Source organism: Stegostoma tigrinum, chromosome 1 (genome assembly GCF_030684315.1).
Source record: "Stegostoma tigrinum isolate sSteTig4 chromosome 1, sSteTig4.hap1, whole genome shotgun sequence".
Taxonomy (NCBI): Eukaryota; Metazoa; Chordata; class Chondrichthyes; order Orectolobiformes; family Stegostomatidae; genus Stegostoma; species Stegostoma tigrinum.
This window is the reverse complement of record NC_081354.1, coordinates 23593612-23605825: the sequence shown is the minus strand read 5'-3', so window position 1 is coordinate 23605825 and position 12214 is coordinate 23593612.

Below are 12214 nucleotides of genomic sequence, written 5' to 3'. Positions count from 1 at the left end.
CTGCTGACTAGAGATTGCTTTATTAACATGTCTCCATATAAAATGTCAGAAAAGAATGCCTCATTTTTATGTTTAAGCACAAGTAAATATTAAATTATATCCAATGAAGATTGTGAGAAAGCTGTGGCCCTTGCCACTGTGTAATTGCCTTGGCATGGAATATTTGAAACACAAAAAATTTGCCTGGAAATTTTATTTTTGCCTTTTTGCAAATTTAATTTGTCTCTATTGTTTAATGTACCCATTGGAACAATTGATATTCAGAAATATTTAGCTTGCAGACAGTAGGATCTTTTCTTTACCATATTCTGGTGACATATTTATCTCTTCCCTCCTGTCATCCATTGATTCTTCCATCTCTATTTGTGCAGTGACTTTTCGATGATAGTCCTTTCTCTTCCCAACTATTCTTTTACACCATGTCGTGGGTCAGAGAGTTGAGATTGAACCATGGCTTGGTTCACATGATATGGAGCAATCCTGGCTCCCGTAAAATAACAAATGTAATTTGAAAAGCAAAGTTCAGCAATGATTCATTATTGTTCATAAAATCTTCAATGGCTGCTCTGAATCCTTGCAGCTGTTTCTGAAACAATTATTCAAGCTCTGTACACAACAATAGAATAGATCAGGCAATTGAGAATAATAACTGGGAAGTCAAGGCACGGCTGCGGGTCAAAGAAGCATAGGCAAAACGGATGGGACAGTGAGTCGAGCCCATGCAGCAATACATACTTATTAGACAAAACTGTTTCACTAGTTTGGAAAAAGAATGTTGCACTAATCCTTGATATTGATGGCTGAGGTACCAATTTTTCCTTACAATCTGATGTTCACATTTGGCAGTGACATTAGAGTTGAAGTTCTTTACCTTTCTGTAAACCAACTGAAAGCAAGATTTTAAAATTATTGGAAATGTGTCAACTGCAAAATATTTTATTAAAGAAAAAAGATGTTTTCGTTCCGTGCCACACCATTCTTTGTGCTTGCTGCAGCCGAACACTTCATTTGGTACAAAGAGCCTGACAAACTCATTGTCAATGTTGCACTTCCAATATGAGCCAGTCCAGGTTCATGCACACACTTTCATCCATGAGGGAGAAATTAAGGCAAGGTCATTTTTGGTCAGCAAATCAAAGTTTAGAATGATGTCAGTTTAAGCTGAATCCAATTTAAACTTGCGAAAGTACTGATCGTGTTATGAAACATATTCAGCAATATTCAGAGTAATACATGAGCATACATAGTGACATGAACAATTCTGTCATACTTTTGAGGTGTGTGATTCTCTATACAGTATTGCTCACGCATGCTAAATTCCTACATTGCAGTTGGCTCTCATCTAGTCATTGACAGAGCCCCAAGAACAGGTAACATGCCTGCAGACTTGATCAATGAATAACATGTATCGTATGTAATGATCTGAACGAAAAAGTAACAGTTTACAAAATAACTTCTAAAACAGGGTCAATAATTTATCCATCAATATCCTTCAAACAAAATTAAAACTGTTACAATTGCCACTGTGTTCTTTTGTTTTTGTGCCTGTGCCAGTTAATTAAAACGTGTCTTATATGGTATCAGAGATAATGGGAACTGCAGATGCTGGAGATTCCAAGATAATAAAATGTGAGGCTGGACGAACACAGCAGGCCAAGCAGCATCTCAGGAGCACAAAAGCTGACGTTTCGGGCCTAGACTCTTCATCAGAGAGGGGGATGGGGGGAGGGAACTGGAATAAATAGGGAGAGAGGGGGAGGCGGACCGAAGATGGAGAGTAAAGAAGATAGGTGGAGAGAGTGTAGGTGGGGAGGTAGGGAGGGGATAGGTCAGTCCAGGGAAGACGGACAGGTCAAGGAGGTGGGATGAGGTTAGTAGGTAGCGGGGGGTGCGGCTTGGGGTGGGAGGAAGGGATGGGTGAGAGGAAGAACCGGTTAGGGAGGCAGAGACAGGTTGGACTGGTTTTGGGATGCAGTGGGTGGGGGGGAAGAGCTGGGCTGGTTGTGTGGTGCAGTGGGGGGAGGGGACGAACTGGGCTGGTTGAGGGATGCAGTAGGGGAAGGGGAGATTTTGAAACTGGTGAAGTCCACATTGATAGAATATGGCTGCAGGGTTCCCAGGCGGAATATGAGTTGCTGTTCCTGCAACCTTCGGGTGGCATCATTGTGGCAGTGCAGGAGGCCCATGATGGACATGTCATCAAGAGAATGGGAGGGGGAGTGGAAATGGCAACCGCAGGAAATGCTACACTTGTCCCCACACCTCCTCCCTCACCCCCATCCCAGGCCCCAAGATGACATTCCACATCAAGCAGAGGTTCACCTGCACATCTGCCAATGTGGTATACTGCATCCACTGTACCCGGTGCGACTTCCTCTACATTGGGGAAACCAAGCGAAGGCTTGGGGACCGCTTTGCAGAACACCTCCGCTCAGTTCGCAACAAACAACTGCACCTCCCAGTCGCAAACCATTTCCACTCCCCCTCCCATTCTCTTGATGACATGTCCATCATGGGCCTCCTGCACTGCCACAATGATGCCACCCGAAGGTTGCAGGAACAGCAACTCATATTCCGCCTGGGAACCCTGCAGCCATATGGTATCAAAGTGGACTTCACCAGTTTCAAAATCTCCCCTTCCCCTACTGCATCCCTCAACCAGCCCAGTTCGTTCCCTCCCCCCACTGCACCACACAACCAGCCCAGCTCTTCCCCCCCACCCACTGCATCCCAAAACCAGTCCAACCTGTCTCTGCCTCCCTAACCGGTTCTTCCTCTCACCCATCCCTTCCTCCCACCCCAAGCCGCACCCCCATCTACCTACTAACCTCATCCCACCTCCTTGACCTGTCCGTCTTCGCTGGACTGACCTATCCCCTCCCTACCTCCCCACCTACACTCTCTCCACCTATCTTCTTTTCTCTCCATCTTCGGTCCGCCTCCCCCTCTCTCCCTATTTATTTCAGTTCCCTCCCCCCATCCCCCTCTCTGATGAAGGGTCTAGGCCCGAAACGTCAGCTTTTGTGCTCCTGAGATGCTGCTTGTCACTGCTGTGTTCGTCCAGCCTCACATTTTAGTGTCTTATATGGTGATTGGTGCTGATATCATGAAGAGAATCTAGTCTGAGTTGATATTTTGTCCACCGTAAGGGAGCTGAATTAATACAAGCACAATTGAAATGAGATCACTGAAGCACCCTAGGTTAATGACTGTAGCAACTAATATTAATTCAGCTTCTTCATGCTGTCAAGCTGAATAACTCTTCCAAGCCAATTCTCCCAGTGATAATCTCAGCACCCTCTGTTTAAAAATGCAACCAAAATGTCATCAAAAGAAATCAAAAACCAAACCCAAGAATAAGGGATACTTCATCAGACTCTTCCAATCCAACTCACTTTTCCTTGATATATTTGACAGAATTTCTAAATATTAAAACAAATTTTTGTTTCACGCGACATCAAGACAGCTAAATTAGACAAAGCAAAATTAGACAATAAGAAAAATTACACAAAATTATACATTGTCTAGAACCTTCTCGGCCCACCTGTTTAAAAGGGTGGCCAGGAGAACTTAATTGGGAGGCAAAAATAGTCAGTTTCCTCACATCAGGTTAAAATTTTGATTTAAGGTCCCAGAAACTTTCCAACTGGGTGGCTTTTCCAACCTGGGAACATCTTTTGAATTCATTCACATGTTATTGAAAACTCATAACACCCCAGCCCACAGGAATTATGTTCATAATCTCAATCCTGTTGGGCAAAAACAGTAAATGTGTTCACAAGCCCAATTTTTATAAATTGGACGTGTACCCATTGGTAGACTTGTTTCTCTAAACTCTAGAGAGTGAACTTCTTCAGTAATTTAGCTGCTTCATAACCAAAACAATTGTAAAGTGCAACAAGACCTCAGTGTCCTTGTATACCAGTCACCAAAAGTCTGCATGCAAGTAGGGGCAGGGGAGATGATGGCCCACTGGTGTTATCACTTGACTGTTAATCCAGCGACCCAGATAACATTCTGGGGACCTGGGTTTGAATCCTGCCATGGCAGATTGTGGAATTTGAATTTTATTTAAAAACAAAATCTAGAATTAAGAGTGTAATGATGACCATGAATCCATCGTTGATTGTCACAAAACAAAATACAGCTGGCTCACTAATGATCTTGAGGGAAGAAAACTATTATCCTTACCTGGTCTGACCCACATGTGACTCAGCAATATAGTTGACTCTTAACTGCCCTCTGGGCAATTAGAGATGGGCAATAAATGTCAACCTAGCCAGCAATGCCCTCATCCTGTGAATGGCTAAAGGAAATGCAGCAAGCAGAGAAAAAGACAAATGTTATGTTGACCTTCATAGTGAGAGAATTCAAGTCAAGAAGTAATGAATTCTGGAGATCCTGAGACTACTGTAAACAGATTTACCTGCCACGGCACATGTCTGTGTATTGGAGGACAGTGGGAAGGCATGAAATTGCATTCGCTGAGGCTTGCGATTACTTCTTCTCAGATGTATTGGAGTTGATGGGCCTAGGAAATGGGGTCCTTCTTTTTTCATCTCTGGACTGGGATTGTGGCCTAAAGGCTGCATTGAAAAACATAAAGATTTGTGAGTTTTGTGATTTGCCGCAGTTACCAAAATTCTAATTAAGACATTGCTGTTTGATGTGCAGATGGGATTAACTGCTTGGAGGCATTCTCACTGGATAGTCAGAGATATCCAATTTTGTCTTCAGCCCCCATGTTCTCCTACCAGTTGGGCAACCCAGGTCTCAAAGGGCACAATGATCTTTAGGTGCCTTTAAAATATGGCACCTTTAATTTGGAGTCCAGCTGGAGGCAAATCTTCCAACCCATTTGTCCATAGCATTTAGCATTTTACTTGTACAAACATGTATGGGTTAAAAAGAACATCACTGTAAGAGAAAACCCATCCTGCTCCACCCTCACGTAGATGTCCCTCCATTTTAATGTCTGCTTTGGCACATAGTCTGCAAAAAAAGATGTTTTCACTTATTAATTCAGGAAGTTTCAGTGAACACCCCTTTTAATTTGTAAGACTGAAATACATTCAGCAGAAATTGTAATGTTTTGTGTCTCTGAAATTTAGCCTGAAGTTGGGGCCAAAGGCAGGGTTAATCACCCAAAACAGAACAACCCAAACAAATTTACTCAGTCTTATTTTCCCCGTCTCAGAGAAAACTTCCAAACCTTCCTGTTTGCTATAATAATCGCAGGAGAAGGTGAATGTGACTCGACTCTTTCTCTTCCATGGCATGTGGGTTTTGCTGGCATTTATTGTTCATTCCGTTAATTTCCAGTGAAAATTTCAGAAGGCATCTGGAGTCAACCACATTACTGTGGGCCTGGAGTCACACATAGGCAAGATAAGGTAAGGATGGCAGACTTACTTCTATTTCTGGGGCGTTAACGAACCAGATGGGATTGAACACTGCCACCATTGTTGAGACTGGTTCCAGATACATAACATATAATTCTCACTGGCTGCCATGATGGGATTTGAAGCAAGTGTCCTGAAAGTATTAGGTTAGGTGTCTGGATTTCTAGCCTCATAGTATTACTTTTCCACCACCATTTCATTTCCTTAATTCAAGTTATCAATATTGTCCAAGTAATGCACCATGCTATTAAACAATTATAATAGCTCAATCCCTTCTAACAGTCCAAAGATTATGAAAACAACTCAAGGCCAACTTGGTCAACCAGGTAAAAAGCAGCATTAAATGTCACTCGGATTTCAGTTATCTTTTAAATTATTTCCACTTTTTGAAAAACAATGGTGTATCAAAATTGTAACACACAGAAAAGTCTCAACAGCATTAGCCCCTACAAAGAAGAACTTACATGGAAAGAAGTTACAATTTGGTGGCATGTCATCAGAAAACACCAATAATTATCTCTCTCTAATGTGGCTGTTGATGAGGCTTAGAAATTTCAGTAGGGCTGTTTTGACCCTTGAGGTTCTCTGCAAGTGTATGTTTACTGGAAGTGCAATTGGATTTAGTCAAAAACATGCTCCATTTTCTATTGTCAAGTTCAAAATCAACTTTGTGTCTTAATGATCCAGTTACAACTATAACATGTAAGTTATGTTAGTCAATCAATTATATTTGTTTGGAAAACAATGCCTTAATTCACCATGCATTTTATGATAGAAAATAAACACGAGGCTTGTCAATCTGAGCAAGATCTGCACAGTTTATAAATGACTAAGTTGTGGAGGAATCCATTCCTTCATAACGGATATTGTCGTACAATGTGGTTCTACCTACAGAACATGGACTTTAGCAATTTAAGAAGGAAGTTCACACCCACCTTCTCAAGGATAACAAAGGAACAGACAATAAATGGTGGCACAGATGGTGAGACCAATGTCCATGAGTGAACTTTTAAAACAATCAACCCTGCTGATCAATTCATCAACCAGAATTCACCAGAATTTAGAAGAATGAAACGGGATCTCATCGAAACATTTGGAATTCTAATAGGACTGGATAGACAAGTTAGAGACATGATGTTTCCTTTGTCTGGGGGTTCCGGGACAAGAGCTTCATTGTTTCAGGGTACACAGTAGGCCATTTCATATTGCCATGAGAAGAAATTTCTTCAGTCAGGGAGTAGAGAGCCTGAGGAATTCTTTACCACAGAGAGCTATGGCGGTCAGGCCACTGACTACATTTAATAAAAAAAAATAGATAATGTGGGAGTAGAGCATTGAGATTGAGGGACATGTAAGATCAAGTCGAATGATGGAACAGGTTAGGTTGGTCAAATGACCTACTCTTGCTGATACTTTCTCTGTCTAGCAGTGTTATTGTGCAGGATTTATCAGTAGGGTCATTTTGACTTCATGCATTTGTAAAATTATTGAAAATAAATATCAGGAGAATGTAAAACAGACTGCCAATGAATCATAACCTATTTTACTATATCATTCAATGTGAAACCTTTACTAACTGGGGTGGCTTTCAAATTTGCCAGGTGATTGCAACTATCTTTTTTTGATAAAATGATGTTTATTCTCCTTCTTTTAGTTTCATCATTTTGCTCATGCCAGTCAAACCTTCTGCTACTTCACAAATTTCTGGTATTACGTGAAAAAAATAGCAACATAAAAATATTGCGGCATCACTTTGCTGGCTAACATTGATAGGCCCCAAGCACAAACAGTGGGATCACAATATGCGCTAAATTCCGGTTATATCGATGTGATGCAGACAACACAATAACTTCACAAAACTTGCTTATAGCAATGATTGGTGTATCAAACGAGCCTAAGTACTGTATGACTTATTGCAGCAGCAGAGTGATGCTGAAATGATGGCAGACACTGGCAGAAATTAACTTTTACCTGGAAAACGTTGAAGTATGGCAGAACACGGAAGAAACCTCCCTTCAACACTTTGAATAACACACAGGATGTCTTGGTCGAGCAGAGATAGGTGTATTGCCTATGGGCCAAGGGATCCTAAAGGCACACAGTCAAAAGACAATGGAGAGGACCATCGCTGATGTCAATGATCAGGAGTGAGCTTTAAGGACCTAAATGCAGTTCTTTAAGCTGTTGAATGACCTCCAACAAGTGGCCAAGGTCAGTAAGTATGCCTCTATGTGATATCATATCAATCACACCACTTGTCTCAGGCATAATGCAATTCATCACATCTGCCAATGTCCCTGAGAGGGTGCGGAAAAGGTTTGCAAGGATATTGCTGGGATTGGAGTGTTTGAGCTGAATAGGGAAAGCCTAAATGGATGAGGGATGTTTTTCTCTTTACCATTGGAGGCTGAGAAGTGACCATACAGAGGTTGATAAAATAATGAGGCTCATGGATAGCGTGAAGAGCCAAGGTCTTTTTTTCCCTCGGGGGAGTCCAAAATTAGAAGGCATAAGGCAAAGGTGAGAGGGGAAATATTTAAATAAGACCTAAAGGGTAACTTTTCGCACAGGGTTTAGTGCTTATATAGGAAGAGCTGCTAGATGAAGTGGTGGAGGGAAGTACAATTATAACATTTAAAAGGCATCTGGATGGCTATATGGAAAATAATGATTTAGAAGGTCATGGGCCAAATGCTGGCAAAAGGACCAGGTCAGATTGGGATGTCTTGTCAGCGCAGACGAGTTGGACTGAAAGATCTGTTTTGGAGTCGAATGGGGTCAGAGAGACATAGAGCCAATCAAGAAGGGCATATATAAAACTTCATTTTATCCTCACACACTTAACTCTGTTGCAAACCTCATATCTACGACTCATTGCACACGCAACCAGTTATTCAATCAATGAAAGCTGGATCATTCAAGCGTGTTGCAAGAAACTCACTGACTTACATTCCTCGCTTTTGCAGGACATAGTGGTACATGACTAGAGGCAGCAGGAACAAACCAGAAGGTGCAGGACTGCCTGTAAGTCTGAAAACCTGGAGAATTGATGTTGGCCATCACTGAATCAGCTATATCTGAGGCCATGGCAGAGCTAAAACCATTGAAAATGATATCATTATGCACGATGCTTTTTCTCAAATCTCATCTTTCCTTCAGCACACACTGACTTCTGATTTATGAACTACACCTTTTCCCACACCACAGCTTGTGCCTTTCACTCTTCAAATACAAAAGAAGAGCAAACTGACTGGGCTATGAAGGAGGAGCAGAAAGACAGAAATGCTCAAGTTGCCTCAGCACTCAATTTGCCTTCAAAATTACTTCTGGGTCTGCATATTATCTTTCAATGACTTACGATCAAGGAAATGTAGATAGGCCAACAAGGGGCGAAGCCACATTAGATTTGGTACTGGGTAATGAGCCTGGCCAGGTGTTAGATTTGGAACTAGGTGAGCACTTTGGTGATAGCAATCACATTTCTGTTATGTTTACTTTAGTGATGGAAAGGGATAGGTGTATACCACTGGGCAAGAGTTATAGCTGGGGGAAAGGCAATTACAATGAGATTAGGCAAGATTTAGGGAGCATAGGATGGGGAAGGAAACTGCAGGGGATGGGCACAGTAGAAATGTGGAGCTTATTCAAGGAAAAGCTCCTGTGTGTCCTAGATAAGTATGTACCTGTCAGGCAGGGAGGAAGCTGTAGAGTGCGGGAGCCATGGTTTACGAAGGAGGTGGAATCTCTGGTCAAGAGGGAGAACAAGGCTTATGTTAGGATGAGATGTGAAGGCTCAGTTAGGGCACTTGAGGGCTACAAGGTAGCCAGGAAAGACCTAAAGAGAGAGCTCAGAAGAGCCAGGGCGTGACATGAGAAGTTGTTGGCAGACAGGATCAGGGTAAACCCTAAGGCTTTCTATAGGTATTTAAGGAATAAAAGGATGATGAAAGTAAGATTAGTCCCAATCAAGGATAGTAGTGGTAAGTTGTGTGTGGAGTCAGATGAGATAGGGGAAGCGCTAAACGAGTATTTTTCAACAGTATTCACTCTAGAAAACGACAATGTTGTCGAGGAGAATACTGAGATACAGGCTGCTAGACTAGGTGGGATTGAGGTTCACAAGGAAGAGGTATTCGAAATGCTACAGAGGGTGAAGATAGATATGTCCTCTGGACCGGATGGGATTTATCCTCTGGGAAGCCAGGGAGGAGATTGCCGAGCCTTTGGCATTGATCTTTAACTCGTCATTGTCTACAGGAATAGCGCCAGATGACTGGAGGATAGCAAATGTGGTTCCCCTGTTCAAGAAGGGGAGTAGAGACAACCCTGGTAATTATAGACCAGTGAGCCTTACATCAGTTGTTGGTAAAGTGTTCGAAAAGGTTATAAGGGATAGGATTTATAATCATCTAGAAAAGAATAAATTGATTAGGGATTGTCACCACAGTTTTGTGAAGGGAAGGTCATGCATCACAAACCTTATTGAGTTCTTTGAGAAGGTGACCAAACAGGTAGATGAGAGTAAACCGGTTGATGTGGTGTATATGGATTTCAGCAAGGCGTTTGATAACGTTCCCCACAATAGGCTATTTTACAAAATGCGGAGGAATGGAATTGTGGGAGATATAGCAGTTTGCATTGGAAATTGGCTTGCTGAAAGAAGACAGAGGGTGGTAGTTGATGGGAAATGTTCATCCTGGAGACCAGTTACTGGTGGTGTACCACAAGGGTCGGTGTTGGGTCCACTGCTGTTTGTCCCTTTTATAAATGACCTGGATGAGGGCCTAGAAGGATGGGTTAGTGACTTTGCAGATGACGCTAAGGTCGGTGGAGTTGTGGATAGTGACGAAGGATGCTGTAGGTTGCAGAGAGACATAGATAAGCTGCAGATCTGGGCTGAGAGGTGGCAAATGGAGATTAATGCAGACAAGTGTGAGGTGATGCACTTTGGTAGGAGTAACCAGAAGGCAAAGTACAGGGCTAATGGTAAGATTCTTAGTAGTGTAGATGAGCTGAGAGATCTCGGTGTCCATGTACACAGATCCTTGAAAGTTGCCACCCAGGTTGACAGGGCTGTTAAGAAGGCATACAGTGTTTCAGCTTTTATTAATAGAGGGATCGAGTTCACGAACGAAGAGGTTATGCTGCAGCTGTACAAAACTCTGGTGCAGCGGCACTTGGAGTATTGTGTACAGTTCTGGTCACCGCATTATAAGAAGGATGTGGAAGCTTTGGAAAAGGTGCAGAGGAGATTTACTAGGATGTTGCCTGGTATGGAGGGAAGGTTTTACGAGGAAAGGCTGAGGGACTTGAGGCTGTTTTCATGAGAGAGAAGAAGCTTGAGAGGTGACTTAATTGAAACGTATAAAATAATCAGAGGGTTAGATAGGGTGGATAGGGAGAGCCTTTTTCCTAGGATGGTGACGACGAGCACGAGGGGGCATAGCTTTAAATTGAGGGATGAAAGATATAGGACAGATGTCAGAGGTAGTTTCTTTACTCAGAGAGTAGTAAGGGAATGGAACGCTTTGCCTGCAAAGGTAGTAGATTCGCCAACTTTAGATACATTTAAGTCGTCATTGGACAAGCATATGGACGTACGTGGAATAGTGTAGGTTAGATGGGCTTGAGATCGGTATGACAGGTCGGCACAACATCGAGGGCTGAAGGGTCTGTACTGTGCTGTAATGTTCTATGTTCTATGTTCTATGACACTGAGGTACTTTTGGGCAAATCTTGCCAAATCTCTCCCTACTTAAGAAAAACTCTTAACACAATCGTCCTAAAAAATTGGATAACTTCACACTTAGCCATATTATCTTTCATCTGCCATGTTCCTTCCCACTCACTGAGCATGTCCAAGTTCCCCTGAAGTCTCTCTGTGTTCTCCTTACTTCCTATACTCCTGCCTGGCTCTACTTGTAACATGCTCAAAAAAAACTGTCAGATTTGTCAAGTATGACTTTGCGTTCATAATTCCTTGTGGATCCTTGTACAATCAATTATTTTCTAAATACTTAGTAATCACATCTTTTATAATAGAATCTGGTATCTTCTACACTATTGACATCAGCCTAACAGATTTGTGGTTCCCCATTTTCTCTCTCAAAGCCTTTTTACATAGTGAAGTTACATTTGCAGCAGAACTTCAGGATTAATAAAAATTTGAAAACTGGTCACCAATGCCTTCTTTGTCTCTGTTGCCATTGCTTTCAATACCCTCGGGCAAATGTCTTTGGGTCCTGGGGATTTGTCGACTTTCAATTCCATTAATTTCTCCAAGATTACTGTTTTACGAATGCTAAATTATTTTAATTCCTGCTCTCCCTAGACTTTCAGATCTTAATTATTTCAGAAAGACATTTTGCATCTTTCTCTATAAGACAGACACCAAGTACATAATATATTCTCTTCACAGGATGGGCAATAAATGCTGGTCTAGCCAGCGATGCCTACATCTAATGAGCAAACAAATGAATCAAAAACTGCCTGCATGCTGTTTTAAGTCATGCTCTGCCAGCTTTGCGTACTTCTGGCAGATGTTCACTGCACATAACGAACAACCTCACCAATATTACAAGGCCAATGGTAAGATTCTTAGCAGTGTAGATGAGCAGAGAGATCTCGGTGTCCATGTACACAGATCCTTGAAAGTTGCCACCCAGGTTGACAGGGCTGTTAAGAAGGCGTACAGTGTTTTAGCTTTTATTAATAGAAGGATCGAGTTCCGGAACCAAGAGGTTACGGTGAAGCTGTACAAAACTCTGGTGCGGCCTCACCTGGAGTACAGTTCTGGTCACCGCATTATAAGA